The 26,567-nt window shown below is 43.6% G+C and overlaps 1 long non-coding RNA gene across 1 annotated transcript in view; it reads left to right on the top strand.

Annotated features, from left to right (window-relative positions):
• LOC122922297 overlaps window positions 1-26,567 on the top strand; it is an 87,231-nt gene that overhangs the window by 5,912 nt on the left and 54,752 nt on the right. The gene's annotated exons all lie outside the window — the stretch shown is intronic.

Below are 26,567 nucleotides of genomic sequence, written 5' to 3'. Positions count from 1 at the left end.
TATAAGGGAAAATAATAGCATTCTTAATACAGAATGCATAGTACAATAGTGCTGGAGGGGTTAAAAAATAAATAAATAATAATTTAACTCACCTTAATCCACTTGTTTGTGCAGCCCGGCTTCTCTTCTGTCTTCTTCTTTGCTGTGCAGGAGGAAAAGGACCTGTGGTGACGTCATTGCGCTCATCACATGGTCCGTCACCATGGTGATGGATCATGTGATGGACCATGTGATGAGCGTAGTGATGTCATCAAAGGTCCTTTACCCAGGTCCTGAAGAAAGAAGAGAAGCCGGGCTGCGCGAACAAGTGGATGAAGGTGAGTTAAATTTAAAAATGTTTAGCCCTATTTTACTAAGCATTCTGTATTAACAATACTATTATTTGCCCTTATAACCATGTTATAAGGGAAAATAATAAAATCTACACAACACCTAACCCAAACCCAAACTTCTGTGAAGAAGTTTGGGTTTGGGTACCAAACATGCCGATTTTTCTCACGCGCGTGCAAAACGCATTAAAATGTTATAAGGGAAAATAATAATAATCGGGTCCCCATCCCGATCATCTCCTAGCCACCATGCATGAAAATCGCACCGCATGCACACTTGCTTGCGGATGCTTGCGATTTTCACGCAGCCTCATTCACTTCTATAGGGCCTGCGTTTCGTGAAAAATGCACAAAATAGAGCATTTTGCGATTTGCACTCAACGCACAAGTGATGGGTGAAAATCACCTCTCATGTGCACAGCCCCATAGAAATGAATGGGTCCGGATTCAGCGCGGGTGCAATGCGTGCATCTCACACATTGCACCCGCGCGGAAATCTCGCCCGTGTGAAAGAGGCCTTAGGGCTCGTTAACACGACTGTTGCCCCTCCGTTGCCGTAATGAGGCCCGCATTTGCGGATGTGCAATACACTGGCACTGTTCCGTGTGCACTCTGCATCACGGATGCGGACCCATTCACTTCAATGGGTCCGCAAATCCGGAGATGCGTAACGGAATCACGGAACAGAACACTACAGAAGCACTACGTAGTGCTTCCGTGGGATACTGTTCCGTACTTCCATTCCGCAAAAAGATAGAACTTTGCGGAACGGATGAATACAGACCCATTCAAGTTGAATGGATCTGGATTAATCCCGGCGGCCGCATGGAGGTTGCCCGTGCATTGGGGACCGCAAATTGCGGTCCCCAATGCATGGAACAGCCCACCTACGGCCATGTGAATGAGCCCTAAGTCTAGTATTCTAGGGTACAGCCACATGATCAGGTTTCCTGATGCAGTTTTGGAAGTCAAAATTAAGAGTGGATCATAAGGACAGATACTACTTATCCTCTTTTTTTCAGTTTACTCCATATCTGGGTTTAGCTTCAAAACTGCATCTGAAAATGTGATGAAAAGCTGACAGTGTACAGACACCCTAATGGTATGTGCACACAGCAGCATAGTTCATGTGGATTGTCAGCTCAGATTTTTGTGCGCTTTTTTCGCTACATTTCTGCACCAAATATGCACCAAAAACCATATTTATGACTTTCAGATTTTGTTGCAAATTTTGACACGGTTTGCCATAGATCAAACCCTTTGCATTGCAAAGGGTGACATCTGCCCCGAAAATGCACACAAACAATTGACAGGCTACAGATTTCAAAATCCACAGTGTTAGTCAATTTATACCAAATCTGGATGTAATACGCTCCATGTGCATATACCCTAAAAGCTATCATGGTGAAGATGCAAAAAATCCAAGCATGTATTATGGGTATGCATAGACAAGGATTAGCTTTTACATGTGGCAACAGGATATTCTTCCCATTGTGATGACAGCACTAGGAAAGTTTTATCAGTTCTACACCAGTTCTTTTCAAGATTCGGTATGTAATACTGTAAATTATTGTGACATTTGTTAATAATATTGTTTTTCCATTTCCCAATGCGTGTGGTTTCCATCTCAGATGCATTAGCCTTCAACCACCATCACAGAATACTTGTTTCAGAAAGAAAGATGATTCCTGCTTAATTCAATAAGGAATGGATTTTGATACTGAGCTGGATGTTATGGAATCTTAAAGTTTACATTTACATGACTTATTCTTATGGACAAATTCTTAACATCTGTACTTAAAACCCCATTGTTTAAGATATTAAGATGCTGTCTGATGTCTAATAGGAAATGTTTTTCTTTGTCCCCGGAGAGCCCACTAATGTTGACTCTGCAGACTTTGTGTGCTATCTGGCAGTCATTAAGTTATGACAGCTTGTGGGGTCAGCATTTTGACACATACTGTATGATCACTAATACGTACTCATGGAAGTGCACAGAAAAGGGTGAGTGATTCAGGAAAATATTGTGAGCTAGAATCCTTGAAAGGTTGTCAGGTTCTTGAAAAAAAGAGCATCAAATGTTACAAAAACACAAAAAAACACCTTCTTAATCGACAGCCTCCCAATCTATCTTTATTTATAAGCTGCAGATGATGCTGCAGTCAATCAATAGCCCAAGGCCCCTTGCAGACGAGCGTTCCTCCCGCAGCGAGTCTGCATCGCAGCTTCCATCGTGACCTCCAGCACTGCCGGGGTTATATAGCATTATATTGATTTATGATGCTATGTAACCCTTGCAGTTCTGGAATGTACTGGATAACACTGACATAATGCTGCCAGTGTTATCCAATACATTCTAGAACTGTAAGGGTTACATAGCATCATAAATCAATATAATGCTATGCGAATCCCGTCAGTGCTGGGAGGTCAGGCCGGGTTCTACAATGCGGACTCGTTGCGGGAGGAACGCTTGTCTGCAAGGGGCCTAAGTGGTCACGTAACGTGCTGCGTGCATCAACCTTAATACTTTTTCTGTTGCACATTGATCTGTAACAGTGAATGGTACTGCAGCTTAAATTCACATTAATAAAAAATTGCATGTTTTATAGAGAATTATATATGTCATTGCAACCACAACTTACATTTCAGTCGCCCACAATATTAAGTCACTTTAATGAGACATGAGGCCAACATCCTATTTAGAACAGCAGACATTTGTGAAAAAATACCAACCCATGGTAAGATCCATGCTGCTTATTGATCTATTTCAAAATGTTCCAATTGCTGACTACATAGTCTATTTGTAAGGAAGTACTATGGTCACTGTCCAAAACCACAGCCAGCAAACTCAAAACTGATACCAGTGTCACCAAAAATGGTATCTGCCAGTTAAAACCAGATAGGGACACATATCCTTTTTTTCTAATCTGTTTTTATTTTCTGATTATTCTATCTCCTAAAAATGATTATGGGGGCTGCCATCTTGTCTCCTGTGTTTAACAGCAATTAGAAAGCATTAAGAAATGTACTTTATGGCAGCCACATAGGCCATAGACACATTGGTTAGGAGGGGATCCTATTGACTTATATGGGAGTTTTCTAGGCATGCTCTTTCCCATGTGCAGGGGTCATTGTACAAGGAAAGAATAGATAAGCTTTTACGATTACCTACTGTGAATGGTGGATCCTGTCTTATCTATGCACAGAGATAATATCATTACAGGCAGGATTAGAATGACAGATAAGCAGTTAACTGCAGTAAAATGCTCTGAACAGACCAAGAAGTGGTGCATATTATAAGGCTTAATGGCCAGTGCAAAAACTGCATGATTTTTAGTTTTTTGTTTAAATATAGATATTGACATGGAAAATTTAAAATAACATCATTCTTTAAAAAAATGTGATTTAAACAATAGGTCATTTTCTGATGTCACCACACCATGAGGCCAGATAGACTTGGCTGCTAGGCACTCAGATCTGCACAGTAAGGTACCAGAAAGCTGGTATAAGCTCATTAGTATCAGACCTACCAGAATGACCAGGAGGTACAAGGAGTAGTTAGCAATCAGGACACAAACCAAGAGAGACAGAAACAGACAATATCATAGACAAGGAGTTAATCTAGAGCACACCAAAAGTCAGTACACCAGGAAAGTCCTAAAAAGCAGAAAAAGGGTTAATCAAGAAAACATCATTACACCAGGAGTCCTAATGCAGGACTTGTAAGTAGCACATGAGTCAGGCCGCATACACAATCACAGGGAATCAGTCAGAATCATTGCCTGGTTTAAATCCACCACCAGCCTTCTGATTGGATGCCGCGACAGAGCCCCGATTGGCTCAGTGTCCCCTTTCTCTAATGTACTGATAAGCGAGGGCTTGGCTGGAAGGCGTGGGAATCCTCCAGGAATGGCCGGCCACTCCTGATCTCCCCAGGACAAGCTGCTGGGCGGAGAGGAAGACAGCGGCTATGTAAGTTCCTGACACTATCATAGTTAATATTCCCAGTCCTGATAGGCAAAAAATAAGATTCACTAATCAGATATATGAGCAGTAAACAAATTGTTATGTTGTCTATAATAATTGCAGGAACTGAGACTTAAAAAATGTGGCCGTCTATATACAGTAGTTTTTAAAAGGCTCATGCAGAGATAAAGCTGAACTTTTACACAATTATTTTAAAATATATTTTGGTAATGACAGTGACAACAGATTTGTGGTTATTGGATATAAGCTTATATTTGATTGTCCGGTGTATCCATACCAGTTGTTCACAAGAGGCAGAACTGGAGTTCCCCTACAGCAGTCGCCCTTCCCAAGTACGAACAGTATCTCTTGGTGCTCGGATACCCCCAGGACTTAAAGTAAGGCTGAACTGTACAACAACTGGGCGGCTGTAAGAAATATACTGTATGTGACACAAGCATCAAGACTGGCGAATAACAGAGTACTAAGATAACTCACTATTACATGACAAGAACCAAATGATGATAATCACAGATGGAGGAGATGGGAATTCAGCAATGGAGTGGGTGGGAAATGGTATGATATACAGGTTGTTAGAGGATGAATGACAGAAATGAAGCTATACTGAACTGCTCTGAATACAACCTACCAAATACACATCAGTGAATGATTATAGGACTACAGATCCCAGAATGCACAGATAACTCACTAGACTAGTTGAAGAGGCTAAGAATCTGGAAAGAAATGTGCATAGTATATGCTAACCTCATCAACCAGAATTAAAGAAGGCCTGGATATATAAAGGCTAAACAATGAACAATTCATCAGATGAAGCTAGGCAATAACCTTCCCCAAATTCAGACAGCTTAAAGAATGCTAGTGAAAAGGTGAACATGAAGCAACAGGGAAGTACTTGTTGCTTGAAAAATCCAGGTAACAAACTGCTGCATAACTGGTTCCATAATTTATGGTCCGTGGTAGCGGAATACATAATGGCAATCTTAGATAACCCAAACAAGTTTGCTCATCCCTATTCATGAAATATAGGTATGGAATTCTCTGTGGATTTAATTACCATGTCAGAGCTAAAGACAAAAGGCCAAATATTATAAATTTCCCCCCAAAAAGTTAGCTGAATCAAGTGAAATCAGTATTTATGTAGGTAATTGAGATGCCATTCACATATTACAGGGTTTATGATGCGAATATAAAATAATGCATATGACTGGCCACACTAACACGGTCTATTGTTTCTTCCCTGTGTAATAAACTGATAGTATGGTCCATAGATACTATTACCATGTCTCATCTGTGACAACAGGTGCCAGTCTAGAAAGTGTATTCTACTTTCAGTGCTGGGATTTTCCAAACCCAATGAAGTATGCACCTGCTTAATACTCCTACTCACACTTTGAAGGACAAACTTCTGCATAGTAGATACAGGGGGTCATTTACTAACAGAAATTCCCCTCTTTTAGGCGTACTTCTGGTGCAGAGTGTGGAGCAAAGGTTATTTGCGCCACAGTCTGCAACTTTTCCCCTGCTCACGCCAGGTCTATAAAAGGGGCGTGGGTGGGTGGGTAGGGAAGGGGACGGTCTGGCAGGCCTGTTTTACGTATAGAAAGTTATCTGAATTTAAACCAGAAGGGAAACTTGTCGGCGCCTCTTCATAACTTCGCCTGATACACCGCCAGAGCACAGGGTTATTAAGACCGCCATAGTTTCATCCACAATGGCTGCTGTGCTCATGTGGCATGATGCACTGCATATCCTCTAGTGAAGATAACAAGAAGTAGCAGGGACCTTGATCAACAGTGGTGCAGGGACAACTTAGACTTTGAAATGTAAATATTTTAGTGTTAGCCAAGTGGTCCGTGTGGGCGCTGCTGCCCCTACCCGCGGGTATGCCGCTGGACTCCCTCTTTCCCTCCTGTTGCCATGCGCCGTGCTGAAAAGCGCGGGCAGCAGGTAGCCTAACTGTTGCATCTGTGCTCCATGCCAGAATTTACTTCCTGCTGGAGACCTGTACTGTTTGTTAGGGCTTGTATAGGTGTGTCTCTCCTAGCTTGTGAGGCAGCACATACACGCCCTCTGTCTCACCAGCCTATTGCAGGAAGTATTTAAAGGTGCCTCCTACCACAGGAAGATGCCTGAGCAATTCATGGTCACTAGCTTTTCTAGTTCCAAGTGTGAAGGTGGTTTTCAAGTTCTGCTTTGCTGTGTACCAGATCCTGCTTTTGGAATTTTTGGATTTTGCCTGTTTGCCGCCTGCCTCTGACCTCAGACTTCGTTCACAGACCTTGCTTGATCGCTTCCTGACCACGTACTTCCCCTTGGTGCTTGCACTGATATCTCTGACCCCTGGTCAGCTGCCACTGACTCGGGGACTGCTCTGGAGGGGCACCTGGCAACTACCTTAACTGCCCAAACCTATCCTCACCATCAGAGCCTATAGTGAAGACCAGGTAGTTGCTTAGTCACGCCCCTTCAGAGTATAGCCAGTCAGTGGGTCTGCAGTACTCCAGTCCTTCAGGGTGAGCAAATGTGAGGTCACGGGGGTCAGTTAACAGACCGAGGGTTGCTCTTAGTACTCCCAGTTTGTTGTATACCCCGGGCAGGCGTACAGCAGTGATGAAGAGGCTGGCATGTAGATCCTCTGGGGCACTCTCTATGGGGACCAGGCTGAGTGATTGGTGAGGTGCCCTGGGTGTTGTAGGTTTAGCGTGCCTGCGGCAAGATCCCTTGCAGTTCGTGACGCCAGTGCCGGTAACGGTGGCACACCGATTGTTAGGAGGAATAATGGAGGTACACACAATTGTAGTCAACTAGAATTCCTCTTTACTGAACAGTTCAACTATGTACAGACTTCAAACAGTTCCATATGAAAGATATTGGTAACAGGCAGGCTTCACATAAATGGCAGGTAGAATCCTAGCAAGGTAACTCAGAGGGAATAAACTCACAGATCAGGCTGTACTTTCTGCAGAATCCTGTCTGGCTTTCTCCAAGGCCCGTATGCCTAATAGCTGGCTTTATCCTTGGGTAGGGAAACCTTCCTCTGGTATAAATCCTCTTGCTGTCAATAAACTTCTGCCCTTCAGCTTTCTACTTGGCTGGATAAAATTAGCACTGCTCTGTACTTTGCAAGATGCAGGATAACTTCAGGAGGAAGCTTCTTCTCCTGGATGCAGGCTAGGAACCTCTTTCCTGTCTGGGCCTAACTATATATATACTAGGGGGTTCCCTAGCTCCCTCTACAGCTTAGGAGGAGAAACTACACCCCTAGCAGGCCTGGTACACAGGAATTAACATGGAATTATGCAGTCATACAATATAAAACATAATAGCAATCTCCCACAGTAGGTGGGGGACAACATGACCCAATTAACCCTTAGTAGTGCCCACCTTTACGTAGTGGGACACTACAGGTTCATAGCCGCTTGCATAACAATTAGAGATGAGCAAATCAAAGTTGACGAAGTGGAATTTGATCCGAGTTTCATGAAAAATTTGATTCACACCGAATCCGAATTTCTTCACGCTTAGTGGTAACAAATCATATTTTTTCCTAAAATAGCTGCATGGAGGACATGGAGCAAGGAACTCTGGGAACGAGGGATCACCCACAATGCCATGCATGCAGCCAATCAGCAGCCACAGCTCTGTGATGTCACAGCCCTATAAATAGCCTTAGCCATCTTGGATTCAGCCATTTTCCAGTGTACTTAGTGCAGGGAGAGATGTCAGCAGGCGCTAGGGACAGTGGTATAAAAGACTTTAAAACTTGTATTTTGCTGTATAGAAGTTCAGGGAAAGCATAGGGAGGAATAATTCCACAGCATTTTTGTAGAACAGGGTTCAGTCGAGGAGGTGACATAGGAACAATCCTATTACACCTTGCTGCACTGACTGGGGATCCAAATTGCCATTATACAGCTCTGTAATTCCAGCAAACCATTCTTGGGGTGCAAGTGCTGTGTGATACAGCCATTAACAGGGTTCATTACAAGGAAATATTTCTATGTCTTATTTGCCCTTGTGCGGTGCAGTTATATGTTCTAAAATTGTTTGTCGTGTATTAGTGGGAAAAAGGGCTTATTAGCTGTTGTGTGGTGAAGTGAGAAAATTACAGCCCTTTTTGTCGTGTATTAGTGGCAATAAAATATATATTGTTTGTCAATCAGCGGTGCAATTATATGTTCTAAAGAACTTTTTGGCATGTATTAGTGGCACAAAAATATATATTATTTGCTGTTCAGCGGTGCAGTTATATGTTCTAAAGCCCTTTTTTGCGTGTATTAGTGGCACAAAAAAAAGTATTTGCCGTTCTGTGGTGAAGTGAGAAAATTGCACCCCTTTTTGGGGTGTATTAGTGGCAAAAAAATATATATTTGCCGTTCAGCTGTGCAGTTATATGTTCTAAAGCCATTTTTGGCATGTATTAGTGGCACAAAAAAAGGTATTTGCCGTTGTGTGGTGAAGTGAGAAAATTACAGCCCTTTTTGGCGTGTATTAGTGGTAAAAAAATGTATTATTTGCCTTTCAAGGCCACAGTTATATGTTCTAAAGCACTTTTTGGCATGTATTAGTGGGGAGAAAAGAAAAAGGGCTTATTAGCCGTTGTGTGTTGAAGTGAGAAAATTGCAGCCCTTTTTGGCGTGTATTAGTGGCAAAAAAAAAATTATTTGCCATTCAGCGGTGAAGTTCCATTATACTATAGCCATTTATGGGGTGTATTAATAGGATAGATACGTACATCCTATTAACTGTTCTGTGGTGAATTGTGATTGTTATATTTATTTTTTGGGGGTGTATTAATAGGAAAAAGAATACGTCTTAGCCGGTCTGCAGTGAACCTACATTGTTATACAGCCATTGTTGGGGTGTATTAATGGGAAAAATAAGTACATGTTGTTAGCCGTTCTGCTGTGAATTTACATTGTCATACAGACATTGTTGCGCTGTATTAAAAGCAATAATAAGTAATAATAATTCTGCGGTGAATTTACATTGTCATTCAGTGGTGAAATTTGTTTGTGATACAGCCTTTTTTGGGAAAATTGGTCGGTAGCTGTAACTATGGCCCACTGGGTAAATGTGGTTCCTGCCCAGCCACACCAGCAACTTGGGCAGGTGACGCCGCTTCCTCCTCTACGTTTTCACGCCATTGGTCCTGCAACAATGTCCGCCTCTGCCTCCTCATCCTTCACTGTGTCCTTAGCCTCTACTGCAGGGACAATTCACAGTGCTCCTCCAGCATACCACATGTGCAGAGCATGGCGTTGTGACGCTGTTGTACACCTCGTTTGCCTGGGCGAACTGAGTCATCCAGGGGAGGAACTGTTCCATGTCCTTCATCAAGAAATCAAATCCTGGTTTCTACACAACAACTCAAAATCAGAACCATGGTAACTGACAACGGGAAGAACATGGTGTCGGCGCTGCGTCAAAGAGGGCTGAGCCATGCGCCCTGCATAGCACACATGTTCAATCTGGTTGTCAAGCGGTTCCTGAAGTCTTCCACCCATCTACAAGACATCCTAAAAATAGCCAGGAAACTTTGCATGCACTTCAGCCACTTGTACACAGCAAAGCACACCCTCCTTGAGCTACAGCGACAGAACAGCATCCCCCAACATAGGCCATAATATGCAACGTATCCACCCATTTGAATTCCACCCTCCAGTTGGACCAACTATACGAACAGAGAAAGGCAATAAATGATTTATTGATGATCCAAGCGGACAGGAGTGCTCCTCTGTGTAACTTCGATGTCAGCCAGTGGCAGCTCATGCGTGACACCTGCCGTTTGCACAGGCTCTTTAAGGAGACCACGTTATTATCCCGCCAGGACTACGGGATAAACAACGTCATTCCACTGCTTCATATCCTGGAACAGATGCTGGTAGATCTGGCTGGTCAGGGGACTGGAGACGTGGTGCCAGATCTCACGGCACATGAGCCCTGTGGGGGTTTTTCTACACAGGTGACAGGAGAGGAGGAGCAGCCAGAGGAGCTACAGGGCGATGAGGATGACGAGGCAGAAGACCCAGACACACCGTGGCAATATGCAGTGGAGATGGAGGCAGGTAGTCCGATGCATGCTCACTTGCTTGTGTAGTGACAGCCGAATTGTCACCATTCGGCAGAGGGATGACTTCTGGCTCTCCACCTTGTTGGACCCTCACTACCGCTTCAACATGGGGGCCTTTTTTACACCCTCTGAGAGGCAGGACAAACTAAACTATAGAGATATCCTATGTAGTCAGTTGGCCACTGCCTATCTGCGCCATTGTCCATCCTCTCGCAGGTTTGACCGGGGGTGGGGCCCTCTGTGCTCATGTTCTTCTGCCATGGCTGCTGTGGCAGGGTGGGAGGGTAGGAGCAGTTCCAGCTCCATCAGCAGCAACTTGAGTCTCGTATTGCTGATGAGCAGCTTTCTACACCCGCCTAGTGAAGAAACTACTCACCAGCAGCATCTAGACCTGGAGCAGAACCTGAACTAGCAGGTGGTGGCATACTTGGACAGCACCCTGCCACCCCACATTGAAGATAAGCTGGACTACTGGGCAGCCAAACTGGATTTGTGGCCGCAACTGGAAGAGTTTGCCCTGGAAAAGCTGTCTTGCCCGGCCAGCAGTGTGGCATCAGAGTGGGTGTTTAGTGCGGCGGGGCCATAGTTACCCCAAGAAGAACTCTCCTGTCCACCCAAAATGTGGAGAGACTGACCTTTGTCAAGATTAATCAGGCGTGGATCAGCCCGGATTTCCACCCACCAATGCCTGATGCATCAGACTAGATCATCCATGGTTCTACACCAACACTTAGACAAAAGAGACCGGTTTCTTCTGGCTACCTGCCTCAGCTACTATTCTGATGCTGCCACCCGCCTGATGCCAAGTGCTCCTTCTTTCACTCACCATCTTCAGTTGGTACTGGTATTGCCACCCACCTCCCCACTCTGTCAACGGGTCACTCTGTGGTTTCCTGATGCTGCTGCCACCTCACCACTCAGGTCACCTAATGCTGCCACCTCCACACTGTCATTGTGCCACCCTGTGGCCTCCTCCTGATGCTGCTGCTGCTACCACCTCCACACTGTGTCATTGTGCCACTCTGTGGCCTCCTGATGCTGCTGCCACCTCCACACTGTCATTGTGCCACCCTGTGGTTTCCTCCTGATGCTGCTGCTGCCGCCACCTCCACACTCTGTCACTGTGCCACTCTGTGGCCTCCTGGTGCTGATGCTGCCACCTCCACACTGTCATTGTGCCACTCTGTGGCCTCCTGCTGCTGTTGCCACCTCCACACTGTCATTGTGCCACCCTGTGTCCTCCTCCTGATGCTGCTGCCACCTCCGCACTCTGTCATTGTGCCACTCCGTGGCCTCCTGATGCTGCCACCACCTCCACACTGTCATTGTGCCACTCTGTGGCCTAATAATGCTCCTGCAACCTCCTCACTGTTATTGTGCCACTCTGTGGCCTCCTCATGATGCTGCTGCCACCTCCAGACTCTGTCATTAGGCCACTCTGTGGTCTCCTCATGCTGCTTCCACCTCACTACTATGTCATAGGGCCACTCTGTGGACTTCTCATGCTGTTCCCACCCTCCCCACTTCATGAATGGGCCTCTATTTTGCCTTTCCCCCTGGCTGACATTATCATTTATTTGACCCTTCTTCTGATCTGTCAGAAGGAAGGAAAGATGAGACGCACAACGGATCCTGCCTATATAATAGCTGTAAGGCCTGCCTGACATGGTCCCTATTTTGCATCAGAATTTGCTTATGATTTGGTAGCCAAAAGCAGGAGTGGGTACAAAACACAGAAGACATGCAAATAATCCATTCACGTGTCATCTTTTTTTTTTGATCCACTCCTGTTTTTTTTTACTTTAGCAATACTGATGGATTACTGACCAAATGCTGACCGAGTGAAGGCAGATGCTCCACAGACAGGATCCGTTTTTTGGGGGGTTATTGTTCTGACAGATCAGAGGAAGGGCAAAATAATCAGTGACGTCAACACAAACTTACTGCTGACACCCACTCCACTCTAGCCTTACTTGTATAAGCGTTTAAAAGAACAGGTTCTGTAGAAATCTATGTGGAATCAGTGAATTTGTGTAAAAGGAGTGTGCTCTTTCATGCTATAGTAGGATCTTGGGCCTCTGCATGGTTCTTTGTACCTGGCGCTAACATTGACCTGTAAGGCTGAGTTCACACTTGAGTTATTTGGTAAGTTTTGGCCCCGTAACTGTCCAAATAAGTGAAGTGTGCAGTGATTCTAAGAGCGACGCCTGTCATCTACATGTCATTCTGACTCACAGTATTGTTTCACTACAACAGCAGACTCCCTATGCGTGTTTCTACACCACTATACCGGCTCTGACGCCAGGAAATAGCTGTTTTTATAACGTTATTCGCCACGAATAAATTTGAATCGAAACTGTTTTTTGGGGACAATTCGGCGAACCGGCCGAATCGAATATTTGAGAAATTCACTCATCTCCAATTAGAATAGGTTTTCACTATTTTGTGCAAATATCATCTGTAATTGTTAAAAAATTCTAGTGGAAGACAGTGGCTATTAAAAGTGGTCAACTTTTGCCTTTTTCTTAACAGGGTTTTTCAACAGTAAGCTGATCACAGTGTGTCCTGCTGCTGGCACCACATGAGATAAGCTGTAATCACGTATACGCAGCGCCACTAGAGGCGAAATTAAGCATTACAGAACTCAGTTGAAATTTAAGAGGTTGGCCCTTCTTTCTTTATTTCCAAATGTGCTAAAGCCACTTATTCATATAGTATTTGTAGAATATTTGTGCCAATGTCCTTATTAGGATACTGCCACCCGGTTGTTTACTCCAACTTCTCCTACATCTGTGATTGTACGTCATTCTGATCTTTAGTATAGATGCTAATGGAGAGGCACGTGTTGAGCATGCACAATGCATCCACAGTGAATGTATTTTGCAGTCCATAAAAAACGTATCCACAAAAAATAAGGATGACGTCCGTGTGCATTCCGTATTTTGCGAAACGGAACAGCTGGCCCCTAAAAGAACAATCCTATCCTTGTCTGTAATGTGGACAATAATAGGACATGTTTTATTTTTTTGCTCAACGGACATACAGACATATGAAAATGGAATGCACATGGATTAACTTCCGTTTTTTTTTGCAGGACCCATTGAAATGAATGGTTCTGCATATGGCCCACAAAAAAACGGAACGGACAAAGAAAGAAAATACTTTCGTGTGCATGAGCCCTTATTCAAAGGAGACTGCTGATGGATGGGTCTGGCCATGTGCTCCTCCATCAGGGGGCATGCTAATTACTGGAGTGTTGTACAATAAAAGATCCAGGTTGGAGTAAAGCTGGCAGCAATATGCTAATGAGGACAAGGACACAGATGTTCCACAGACACTATATCATTAACCCCTTCAGGACCCTACCATTTTTCACCTTAAGGACCAGGCCATTTTTTGTAAATCTGACATTTGTCACTTTATGTGGTGATAACTTTAAGTCGCTTTTACTTTTCTGGTCACATATTGTACTTCATGACAGTGGTAAATTTGAGTCAAAATATTTCATTTTTATTTAAAAGAAAAATACCAAATTTACAAAAAAAATTGAAAAATTAGCAATTTTTCAAATTTCAATTTCTTTGCTTTTAAAACAGATAGTGATACCTCCCAAAATAGTTATTACTTTACACTTCCCATATGTCTACTTGATGTTTGACATTTTCTTTTTTTGGGACGTTAGAAGGCTTAGAAGTTTAGAAGCAAATCTTCAAAACTTTAAAGAAAATTTCCAAAACCCAATTTTTGAGGACCAGTTCAGGTCTGAAGTCACTTTGTGGGGCTTACATAATAGAAACCACCCATAAATGGTCCAGTTTTAGAAACTACACCCCTCAAGATATTCAAAACTGATTTTACAAACTTTGATAACCCTTTAGGTGTTCCACAAGAATTAAAGGAAAAAAAATTGGGCAGATTTTCATTTGAATCTATTTTTTCCAGTAAAAAAGCAAGGGTTAACAGCCAAACAATGGCAGGGCGCAGAAGGAAAGGAATGCCATATGGTTTTTGGAAGGCAGATTTCACTGGGATAATTTTAAGTTGCCATGTCACATTTGGAGATCCCCTGATGCACCCCTAGAGTAGAAACTCAAAAAAAGTGACACCATTTTGGAAACTACAGGATAAGGTGTCAGTTTTGTTGGTACTATTTTAGGGTACATATGATTTTTGGTTGCTCTATATTACACTTTTTGTGAGGCAAGGTAACGAAAAATAGCTGTTTTGGCACTGTTTTTATTTTTTTACAATGTTCATCTGACAGGTTAGATCATGTGCTATTTTTAAGGAGCAGGTTGTTACAGATGCAACAATATCAAATATGACAGTTTTACATTAAAAAAATTGAAAGAAAAGATTATTTTAGTGTCTCCATATTCTTAAAGCCATTGTTTGTTTTTATTTTAATTGGTACTATTTTAGGGTGCATATGGCTTTTTGATCGCTTGGTATTACACTTTTTGTGATGTAAGGTGACAAAAAATGGCTTTTTTGACACATTTTTTTTTTAATGGTTCTAACCTGAGGGGTTAGTTCATGTGATTCTTTTATACAGCAGGTTGTTACGGATGCGGCGATACCTAATATGTCAACTTTTTTTATTTATTAAAGTTTTACACAATAACAGCATTTTTTAAACAGAAAAATCATGTTTTAGTGTCTCCATATTCTGATATATTTTTTAAACAAAAAAATAATGTTTTAGTGTCTCCATATTCTCCATATTTTTCTTATTTTTTGCCTGATTTTATGTAGGGTCTCATTTTTTGCGGGATGAGATGACGGTTTAATGGGTATTATTTTTGGAGGCATACGCCTTTTTGATCGCTTGGTGTTGCACTTTTTGTGATGTAAGGTGACAAAAAAAATGATTGTTTTAGCACAGTTTTAATTGAATTTTTTCTACGGCATTCAGGTGAGGGGGTGGATCATGTAATATTGTTGTAGAGCCGGTCGCTACGGATGCGGAAATACCCAATATGTCTGGTTATCTTTTTTTTTCTCTTTTTTTTTTTACAATTTTATGTGTTTAGTTTTGGGAAATTTTATTATTTTTACTTAAAACTTTTTTTTTATTATGAAAAACACTTTTATTAAACTTTTTATTTTTGTCCCACTCTGAGACTTCAACTTCTGGGGTCTAAGCCCCTCTGCAATGCATTACAATACAACCTGTATTGTAATGCATTGGCTGTTAGTTTTTATGCTAACAGCCTGCCTGTGAGACCCAGCCTAAGGGCTGGATCTCACAGGCTTCCGTAGAAGGCAAGCTCCGATGCCTATGGGAGGCATCGGGCTTGCCTTCTCTGTCATCGGGTCCCTGCCACTGCAGCGCGGGGACCCGATGGGGAAGCGTAGGGCACCCGTACTCTCCGCGAACCCTCTGCATGCCGCGGTCAGCTTTGACCGCTGCATACAAGGGGTTAACACGCCAGTATCGGTATTTTCACCGATGCTGGCATATGCAGCACTGGCTCGGCTGTCAGTGACTGCCGGTCCGTGCCGATGATCGGGCTGGCGCGGCTCCTGCACCTGCCCGATCAGCCCGCCGTACGTGTATGGTGCTGGTCCTTAAGTCACGTTCACCAGCGCCGTGCATGTATGGTGTGGGTCCTTAAGGGGTTAAAGATGCATTTACATTGGCCGATGAGCATTTAGATGGATTGATGATAGACAACTGCTCCTTAAGTGGAGGTGAAGAGCTGTATTTACATGCAGCGATCACCTCCACACTATGAGGACAAGGGCAGCAGCAACAGCGGATCACTGTTTCACCCGATAAACAAGCGTTTCTCTCGTTGATTAGGTGATTGGCTGCATCTTTACATGGACAGATTGTCTGCCCGATCTGGGCGTCTAATCCACCTTTGGTGGCTTTATGTGTCTTTCTTCATGAGACAGCAAATTAAGAAAGAGTGGCCTCTTTGTGAGATCCTGCTGTCACCTTGGTAGTCTTTGTGAAATGAATGTGTAGGCTGTGCATTATCTTTTCAAGGGTTTTATATCTATCTATATATATATATATATATATATATATATACATATATGTATGGTAGTTATAAGAGGGAGTTACATTTCCTAATCAAGTAAAACATTTTTGATTGCACTCATGCACTCAGTGGGGTAGATTTATCAAACTTGTGTAAAGTAGAACTGGCTTAGTTGCCCATAGCAACCAATCAGCTTCCACCTTTCATTTTCCAAAGAAGCTCTGAAAAATGAAAGGCGGAATCTGATTGGTTGCTATGGGCAACCAAATCAGTTCTACTTTACACCAGTTTGATGAATCTCCCCCCAGTATGTTTGTTTAATTGTTGATTTATCACCTTCAAATTGTTTAATAATGTACTACTTTATCACAATTTTATATCAATTTGTGTGGCCAAAAAATGTATTAAGACACTATCTTGTTTAAAATCAGCACCAGCACTTAGCACAAAATGCCATGATGAGGTGACTTTGCCTGTGCCCACATCAAAAACAGTTTATAGTGGCTAGTCAGTCCTTCTATTTTAGAGATTTATATTTTAGTTAAAACTATTCTAAGCGCACTGTGTAAACCAACCTCACATAATAGTAAGACATTCAAGGCCAGAGGCTGAAGAGTGGGCCTCATAAGAATAAAATGGGCCCCTCCTATTGATCGCTCACGTTATTGTGCCATCCAGGTAAAAGGACAGTCTGGAACCTCATATTAGGGTTTCCAATCTGATTTTTGTGTCCATGCAAATGATCTATTACCTGATTCACTCGTTCATTGGGTAATCGGCGGCACCTTTACACCACCAGATAATCGCTAAGGTGCATTCCTATGAATCCTCAATAACGATTATGGCGGATTCTCAGCTTGTGTAAAGGGCCCTTAAAGGGAACCTGTCACCAGTTTTATGGTGTCCTAACTAAGGGCAACATAAATAAGTGACTGATTCTCTTAGCAAAATGCTGGGTCACTTTCTTTAATTGACCCAGTCAACCTACCAACATCTTGTATTGAAAAGCTCCAGCTGATAATGATGAGTCCTGAATATTCATGAGCTCCTGACTCTCCCCGCCCACCTGCTGCTGAGTGACAGTTATTTTCCATATGAATCAGCAGCAGGTGGGCAGAGGAGTGGCTATAGCTCTGAATAAAATATACGCTGGACTCAATGACATCACGCCGTACTAGAATCAGCTCATTAGCATGCGGCATCTTTGTGTGTATATTATGAGGTAGAAAATTCAGGGGTTGGCAGCACTACTCATCCCACTCATTTGGGTACTGACCAGGAAATGGCTTACAAGCCAAATGGTGCGCGCAGATAGGGATCCTGGCTGGGGGTCCCAACTCATCCAGACAATTCAATAATCCGCAGCACTCGCCGGTAAATAATGAAAATAGTGGTGATTTATTCACTCGAGCAGCCAGTATACAGCGTTTTATACAGTATTATGAGGTAACCATCTGTCACACCAGTAAGTGAATATATCTAAGGTACTTTTTAGTAGTTAATGATTGGATATAATTAGTTAGATTATAATCAAATATCCACATGACAGGTTCCCTTTAAGTGTCCATACAAACAGTTGGATGCAGAGGTTGCTAGTGACAGATTGCCTTTAAGGTGTATATTGTGGGGTAATTTTTTAAATAACATTAATATAAGTTTAATCAGGAACTCAGTCTTTAGGGTGCTGCCACACTGTGCTTCATTTCGGGTGGGGCAAAAAACACATTAAAAACATGTGGTTTTTGCAACAGCTAAGAGGGTGCAGCTTTAAAAGCTATCTAAAAATGTGTGTGGGAGCTTTCAAGCATGTTTTAATATAAAGTGTATTTTGTCTTAAAGGGTTATTTCCATCTCCCATCTTCATCACTAACTTCCACAACTGCTTCATTTTTAGCTCCATTGCTGTGTTTGCTTTGTGGGCGGGGCCATGCTAATGAGTCACATGACGGACGTGAATTGCCAGGCTCTGTGCACATTCCTGATGCTTTCATGCAGCAATGTATGCAACATTTGGAGTTTTCAAACAAAGTGATGACGGGACACTCCGTTATGAATAAAAAATATCTTTGTACTGTGCTAGCCAGTAAATAGAAAATATAAAAAAATGAGATTCCTTAGTGGCTGATACCTAACATGCGGGTATAGAGAGAAAGAAAAAAGCGAGGGTTAATCCAATCTAGTGGATGACTCCAAGAGACAGGATATAACTAGAGGCGCCAGTGGATGGAGAACAGGGAAAAAAACTGGTGTTCACACAGAAAGAGATCAGTGTGTAGGAGGAAATAAAAGCGACTTAACAAGTCATGGAGGTTACATCCCTATAAGAAGCGCCAAAAAATCCAAGAGTACGGCATACATATTAGGACATCGTCAGACATCATCCACAACTCCATCCTCCGTCAGGCAAAACTCCCTCCTACCTCAGACTTTAGACAAAACTCCGTCCTCCCTCATCCAAAACTCCATCAGACCTCAGACAAAACTCCGTCCTACCTCATACAAAACTCCGTCCTCCATCAGACATCAGCCAAAACTCCGTCCTCCCTAACCCAAAACTCCATCAGACCTCAGACATCAGACAAAACTCTGTCCTCCCTCACCCAAAACTCCATCAGCCCTCAGACATCAGACAAAACTCCGTCCTCTGTCAGGCAAAACTCCATCAGACCTCAGACATCAGACAAAACTCCGTCCTCCGTCAGGCAAAACTCCATCAGACCTCAGACATCAGACAAAACTCCGTCCTCCGTCAGGCAAAACTCCATCAGACCTCAGACAAAACTCCGTCCTCCGTCAGGCAAAACTCCATCAGACCTCAGACATCAGCTAAAACTCCGTCCTCCCTCACCCAAAACTCCATCAGAACTCAGACATCAGACAAAACTCCGTCCTCCATCAGGCAAAACTCCATCAGCCCTCAGACATCAGACAAAACTCCGTCCTCCGTCAGGCAAAACTCCATCAGACCTCAGACATCAGACAAAACTCCGTCCTCCATCAGGCAAAACTCCATCAGACCTCAGACATCAGACAAAACTCCGTCCTCCCTCACCCAAAACTCCATCAGACCTCAGACATCAGACATCAGCTAAAACTCTGTCCTCCATCAGACATCAGCCAAAACTCCGTCCACCCTAACTCAAAATACGCCCTACTACACACAGTCTTCACCTGACGGAGCTGCTAGCTGCTGGAGAGGCAAAGGACCTGTGATGAGGTCATGACCATGTGACGAGTCACGTGTGTGGGAGGGGTCAGATGTGCACAGCAGCTGGTAGAGTGTACAGAACAGTAGCCATCAAATAGAGCTCTGTACTAGAGATGTGTGTGTAACCTGCATGTAGCAGAGCTGTGTACTGTGTTACAGAGATGTATGTGTAACCTGCATGTAGCAGAGCTGTGTACTGTGTTACAGAGATGTATGTGTAACCTGCAGCTAGCAGAGCTGTGTACTGTGTAGCAGATCTGTATGTGTAACCTGCAGGTAGCAGAGCTGTGTACTGTGTAGCAGATCTGTATGTGTAACCTGCAGGTAGCAGAGCTATGTACTGTGTAGTAGATCTGTATGTGTAACCTGCATGTAGCAGAGCTGTGTACTGTGTTACAGAGATGTATGTGTAACCTGCAGGTAGCAGAGCTGTGTACTGTGTAGCAGATCTGTATGTGTAACCTGCATGTAGCAGAGCTGTGTACTGTGTAGCAGTGCTGTATGTGTAACCTGCATGTAGCAGAGCTGTATGTGTAACCTGCATGTAGCAGTGCTGTGTACTGTGTATCAGAGCTGTATGTGTAACCTGCATGTAGCAGAGCTGTGTACTGTGTTACAGAGATGTATGTGTAACCTGCATGTAGCAGAGCTGTGTACTGTGTTACAGAGATGTATGTGTAACCTGCATGTAGCAGAGCTGTGTACTGTGTAGCAGAGCTGTATGTGTAACCTGCATGTAGCAGAGCTGTGTACTGTGTAGCAGAGCTGTATATGTAACCTGCATGTAGCAGAGCTGTGTACTGTGTAGCAGAGCTGTATGTGTAACCTGCATGTAGCAGAGCTGTATGTGTAACCTGCATGTAGCAGTGATGTGTACTGTGTAGCAGAGCTGTATGTGTAACCTGCATGTAGCAGAGCTGTGTACTGTGTTACAGAGATGTATGTGTAACCTGCAGGTAGCAGAGCTGTGTACTGTGTAGCAGATCTGTATGTGTAACCTGCAGGTAGCAGAGCTGTGTACTGTGTAGCAGAGCTGTATGTGTAACCTGCATGTAGCAGAGCTGTGTACTGTGTAGCAGTGCTGTATGTGTAACCTGCATGTAGCAGAGCTGTGTACTGTGTAGCAGAGCTGTATATGTAACCTGCATGTAGCAGAGCTGTGTATTGTGTAGCAGAGCTGTATGTGTAACCTGCATGTAGCAGAGCTGTGTACTGTGTAGCAGAGCTGTATGTGTAACCTGAATGTAGCAGAGCTGTGTACTGTGTAGCAGAGCTGTATGTGTAATCTGCATGTATCAGAGTTGTGTGCTGTGTAGCGGAGCTGTATGTGTAACCTGCATGTAGCAGGCTGTGTACTGTGTTACAGGATTGTATGTGCAACCTGCATGTAGCAGTGCTGTGTACTGTGTTACAGAGATGTGTGTGTAACCGCATGTAGCAGAGCTTTTTACTGTGTAACAGATCTGTATGTGTAACCTGCATGTAGCAGAGCTGTGTACTGTGTAGCAGAGCTGTATGTGTAACCTGAATGTAGCAGAGCTGTGTACTGTGTAGCAGAGCTGTATGTGTAATCTGCATGTATCAGAGTTGTGTGCTGTGTAGCGGAGCTGTATGTGTAACCTGCATGTAGCAGGCTGTGTACTGTGTTACAGGAATGTATGTGCAACCTGCATGTAGCAGTGCTGTGTACTGTGTTACAGAGATGTGTGTGTAACCGCATGTAGCAGAGCTTTTTACTGTGTAACAGAGATGTGTGTGTAACTTGGGAACTATAAAAAAGTGTAAAATAAAGCATAAAAATTCAGATCACCCCCCTTTTCCCAAAATGAAAATAAAATAACAAAAAAAAATACACATCATGGGTGTCGCAATGTGTAAAAACACCCATTGTATAAAAATATATTCCCCATACGGCAAACGGCAAAACAGAAAAAAAAAGTCCAAATGTCCGATTCGCCGTTTTTGGTCGCTTCATTTGCTACAAAAATGTAAATAAAAAGTGATCAAAAAGTCTTTAACACCCCAGAATGGTATCAGTGAAAAGTTCAGATTGCCCCGCAAAAAATTAGCCCCCACCCAGCTCTGTACACATAATTCCCAAAAAGTTATAGAGCTCAAAATATGACGACAAAAAAATAATAATCTGATTCTGTAAATCTCCTGTCACTCCGAGTTACTCAGAATTGGTAACCCTAATTAATAAATACATGCAACATGAATGCATTATGCCGCTTCACACAGATCACAAGTGTTAGGCCTCTTGCACATGAACGTTGTTGGTCCATTCCGTGCATTGGGAACAGCAATTTGCAGTCCCCAATGCACGGGCAACGTGCGTGCAGCAGCCGGGACAGATCCAGACCCATTCAACTTGAATGGGTCCGTGAACATGTTCTACTTTTTTGCGGTGCGGAGGCACGGCCAGAAACACCACGGAAGCACTCTGTAGTGCTTCTGTGGGGATCCGATCCGTGTTTCTGTTCCGTTCAAGTGAATAGGTCGACATCACGGATGCGGGATGCACACGGCTGGTGCCCTGTGTATTGCGGAACCGCCGTATGTGGTCCACAATACGACCACAGGCACACAGCGACCATGTGCAAGAGGCCTTACAAAGATGGGATTTAAGGTGCACATCCTCTTGTGCTTCCCATATTCCACAGATTTATATCACACAGCTACTTACAGTTGTGCTGATAAGTTTACATACCCTTGCAGAATTTATGATTTCTTAAAGGGGTATTCTCATCTTCCCTTTTTCATACTTACCTTCCTTGAGCGTGACGTTCACTTCCTGTATTCTTCTCCCGGCCGGGCCGCGCTTGCGCAGAAGACTGAAGATTCTCTCCCGGCCGGGCCGCGCAATGTCCTGAACGCGCACGGCGCCGCGCATGTGCCATGGTGACTTATTCCTGGCCTGTATAGTACAGAGTCGGCGTGCGCATTCGCGGCTCTGTACTATACTGGCCAGGAAGAAGTCATCATGGCGCATGCGCGGCAGCATGCGCGTTCAGGACATTGCGCGGCCCAGCCGGGAGAGAATTTTCCGTCTTCTGCGCAAGCGTGGCCCGGCTGGATTCGACAGGGGGAGACCAAAGACAACATCAGGTAAGAGGGGACTTATTTTCTAAAAAAGGATGGGAATTGGGTAATAAAATGTATTTAGAAAAATTATCACTGTCAAATCATTAACAGATTTAACAGTGATCATTAAGATGAGAATACCCCTTTAACCATTGTGCAGAGAATATGAATGATAACACGGACACTTCTCTCTCGCTCATGGTTAGTGGTCGGCTGAAGCCATTTATGTCAAACAACGGTGTTTACTCTTTAGAAATCATAATCACAACACAAACTCCCCAAATGACCCTGATCAGAAGTTTACACGCCCCAGTTCCTAATACCATGTATTGCCCCCTTTAACATCAATGACAGCTTGAAGTCTTTTGTGGTAGTTATGGATGAGGCTCTTTATTTTCTCAGGTGGTAAAACTGCCCATTCTTCCTGTTGAAAAAAAAAAGCAATTCCACCACAGTTTTACGTGATTTTTATTTACGACATTCGATGTGCGATAAAACTGACTGGTTACTTTTATTCTACAGGTCAGATCGAATCCGGCAATACCTTATATGTATAGTTTTTCTTGCGTTTTAATAGTGATAAAAAAATAAAAATATCCGATTTTTTTTGTCGCCATATTTTGAGCCCTATAACTTTTTTGTAATTATGTGTACGGAGCTGGGTGAGGGCTCATTTTTTGCGGGGCAATCTAAACTTTTTACTGATACCATTCTGGGGTGTTTAAGACTTTTTGATCACTTTTTATTTACATTTTTGTAGCAAATGAAGTTACCAAAAACGGCGAATCGGACATTTGGACTCTTTTTTTTTTTCTGTTTTGCTGTTTGCCGTATGGGGAATATATTTTTATACAATGGGTGTTTTTACACATTGCGAAACCCATGATGTGTCTTTTATTTTAATTTTGGGAAAAGGGGGGTGATCTGAATATTTATGTTTTTTTTTTTACACTTTTTTATAGTTCCCAGGTTACACACACATCATTGTAACACAGTACACAGCTCTGCTACATGCGGTTAGACAAACTGCTCTATATACACAGTACACAGCTCTGCTACCTGCAGGTTGCACATACATCCCTGTAACACAGTACACAGCTCTGCTACATGCAGGTTACACATACAGCTCCGCTACACAGCACACAGCTCTGCTACATGCAGATTACACATACAGCTCTGCTACACAGTACACAGCTCTGCTACATTCAGGTTACACATACATCTCTGCTACACAGTACACAGCACTGCTACATGCAGGTTACACACACACATCTCTGTAACACAGTACACAGCTCTGCTGCATGCTGTTACACACACTGCTCTATATACACAGTACACAGCTCTGCTACATGCAGGTTACACACACATCTCTGTAACACAGTACACATCTCTGCTACACAGTACACAGCACTGCTACCTGCAGGTTACACATACAGCTCTGCTACACAGTACACAGCACTGCTACATGCAGGTTACACATACAGCTCTGCTACACAGTACACAGCACTGCTACACAGTACACAGCTCTGCTACATGCAGGTTACACATACAGCACTGCTACACAGTACACAGCTCTGCTACATGCAGGTTACACATACAGCTCTGCTACACAGTACACAGCTCTGCTACATGCAGGTTACACATACAGATCTGCTACACAGTACACAGCTCTGCAACCTGCAGGTTACACGTACATCTCTGTAACACAGTACACAGCTCTGCTACATGCAGGTTACACATACAGCTATGCTACACAGTTCACAGCTCTGCTACATGCAGGTTACACATACATCTCTGTAACACAGTACACAGCTCTGCTACATGCAGGTTACACATACAGCTCTGCTACACAGTTCACAGCTCTGCTACATGCAGGTTACACATACATCTCTGCTACACAGTACACAGCTCTGCTACCTGCAGGTTACACATACAGATCTGCTACCTGCAGGTTACACATACATCTCTGTAACACAGTACACAGCTCTGCTACATGCAGGTTACACATACATCTCTGTAACACAGTACACAGCTCTGCTACCTGCAGGTTACACGTACATCTCTGTAACACAGTACACAGCTCTGCTACATGCAGGTTACACATACAGCTCTGCTACACAGTACACAGCACTGCTACATGCAGGTTACACATACAGCTCTGCTACACAGTTCACAGCTTTGCTACATGCAGGTTACACATACAGCTCTGCTACACAGTTCACAGCTCTGCTACATGCAGGTTACACATACAGCTCTACTACACAGTACACAGCACTGCTACATGCAGGTTACACATACAGCACTGCTACACAGTACACAGCTCTGCTACATGCAGGTTACACATACAGCTCTGCTACACAGTACACAGCTCTGCTACATGCAGGTTACACATACAGATCTGCTACACAGTACACAGCTCTGCTACCTGCAGGTTACACATACAGATCTGCTACACAGTACACAGCTCTGCTACCTGCAGGTTACACATACATCTCTGTAACACAGTACACAGCTCTGCTACATGCAGGTTACACATACAGCCCTGCTACACAGTACACAGCTCTGCTACATGCCGGTTACACATACAGCTCTGCTACACAGTACACAGCTCTGCTACATGCAGGTTACACATACAGCTCTGCTACACAGTACACAGCTCTGCTACCTGCAGGTTACACATACAGATCTGCTACACAGTACACAGCTCTGCTACCTGCAGGTTACACATACATCTCTGTAACACAGTACACAGCTCTGCTACATGCAGGTTACACATACAGATCTACTACACAGTACACAGCTCTGCTACCTGCAGGTTACACATACAGATATGCTACACAGTACACAGCTCTGCTACCTGCAGGCTACACATACAGTTCTGCTACCTGCAGGTTACACATACATCTCTGTAACACAGTACACAGCTCTGCTACATGCAGGTTACACATACAGCTCTGCTACACAGTACACAGCTCTGCTACATGCAGGTTACACATACAGGTCTGCTACTTGCAGGTTACACATACATCTCTGTAACACAGTACACAGCTCTGCTACATGCAGGTTACACATACAGCTCTGCTACACAGTACACAGCACTGCTACATGCAGGTTACACATACAGCACTGCTACACAGTACACAGCTCTGCTACATGCAGGTTACACATACAGCTCTGCTACACAGTACACAGCTCTGCTACATGCAGGTTACACATACAGATCTGCTACACAGTACACAGCTCTGCTACCTGCAGGTTACACATACAGCTCTGCTACACAGTACACAGCTCTGCTACCTGCAGGTTACACATACATCTCTGTAACACAGTACACAGCTCTGCTACATGCAGGTTACACATACAGATCTACTACACAGTACACAGCTCTGCTACCTGCAGGTTACACATACAGATCTGCTACACAGTACACAGCTCTGCTACCTGCAGGTTACACATATAGATCTGCTACACAGTACACAGCTCTGCTACCTGCAGGTTACACATACATCTCTGTAACACAGTACACAGCTCTGCTACATGCAGGTTACACATACAGATCTACTACACAGTACACAGCTCTGCTACCTGCAGGTTACACATACAGATCTGCTACACAGTACACAGCTCTGCTACCTGCAGGTTACACATACAGATCTGCTACCTGCAGGTTACACATACATCTCTGTAACACAGTACACAGCTCTGCTACCTGCAGGTTACACATACATCTCTGTAACACAGTACACAGCTCTGCTACATGCAGGTTACACATACATCTCTGTAACACAGTACACAGCTCTGCTACATGCAGGTTACACACACATCTCTAGTACAGAGCTCTATTTGATGGCTACTGTTCTGTACACTCTACCAGCTGCTGTGCACATCTGACCCCT

The sequence above is a fragment of the Bufo gargarizans genome, chromosome 1 (assembly GCF_014858855.1).
Source record: "Bufo gargarizans isolate SCDJY-AF-19 chromosome 1, ASM1485885v1, whole genome shotgun sequence".
Lineage (NCBI taxonomy): Eukaryota > Metazoa > Chordata > Amphibia > Anura > Bufonidae > Bufo > Bufo gargarizans.
The sequence above is the reverse complement of the archived record's forward strand: the minus strand, read 5'-3'. Positions and strand labels throughout refer to the sequence as shown.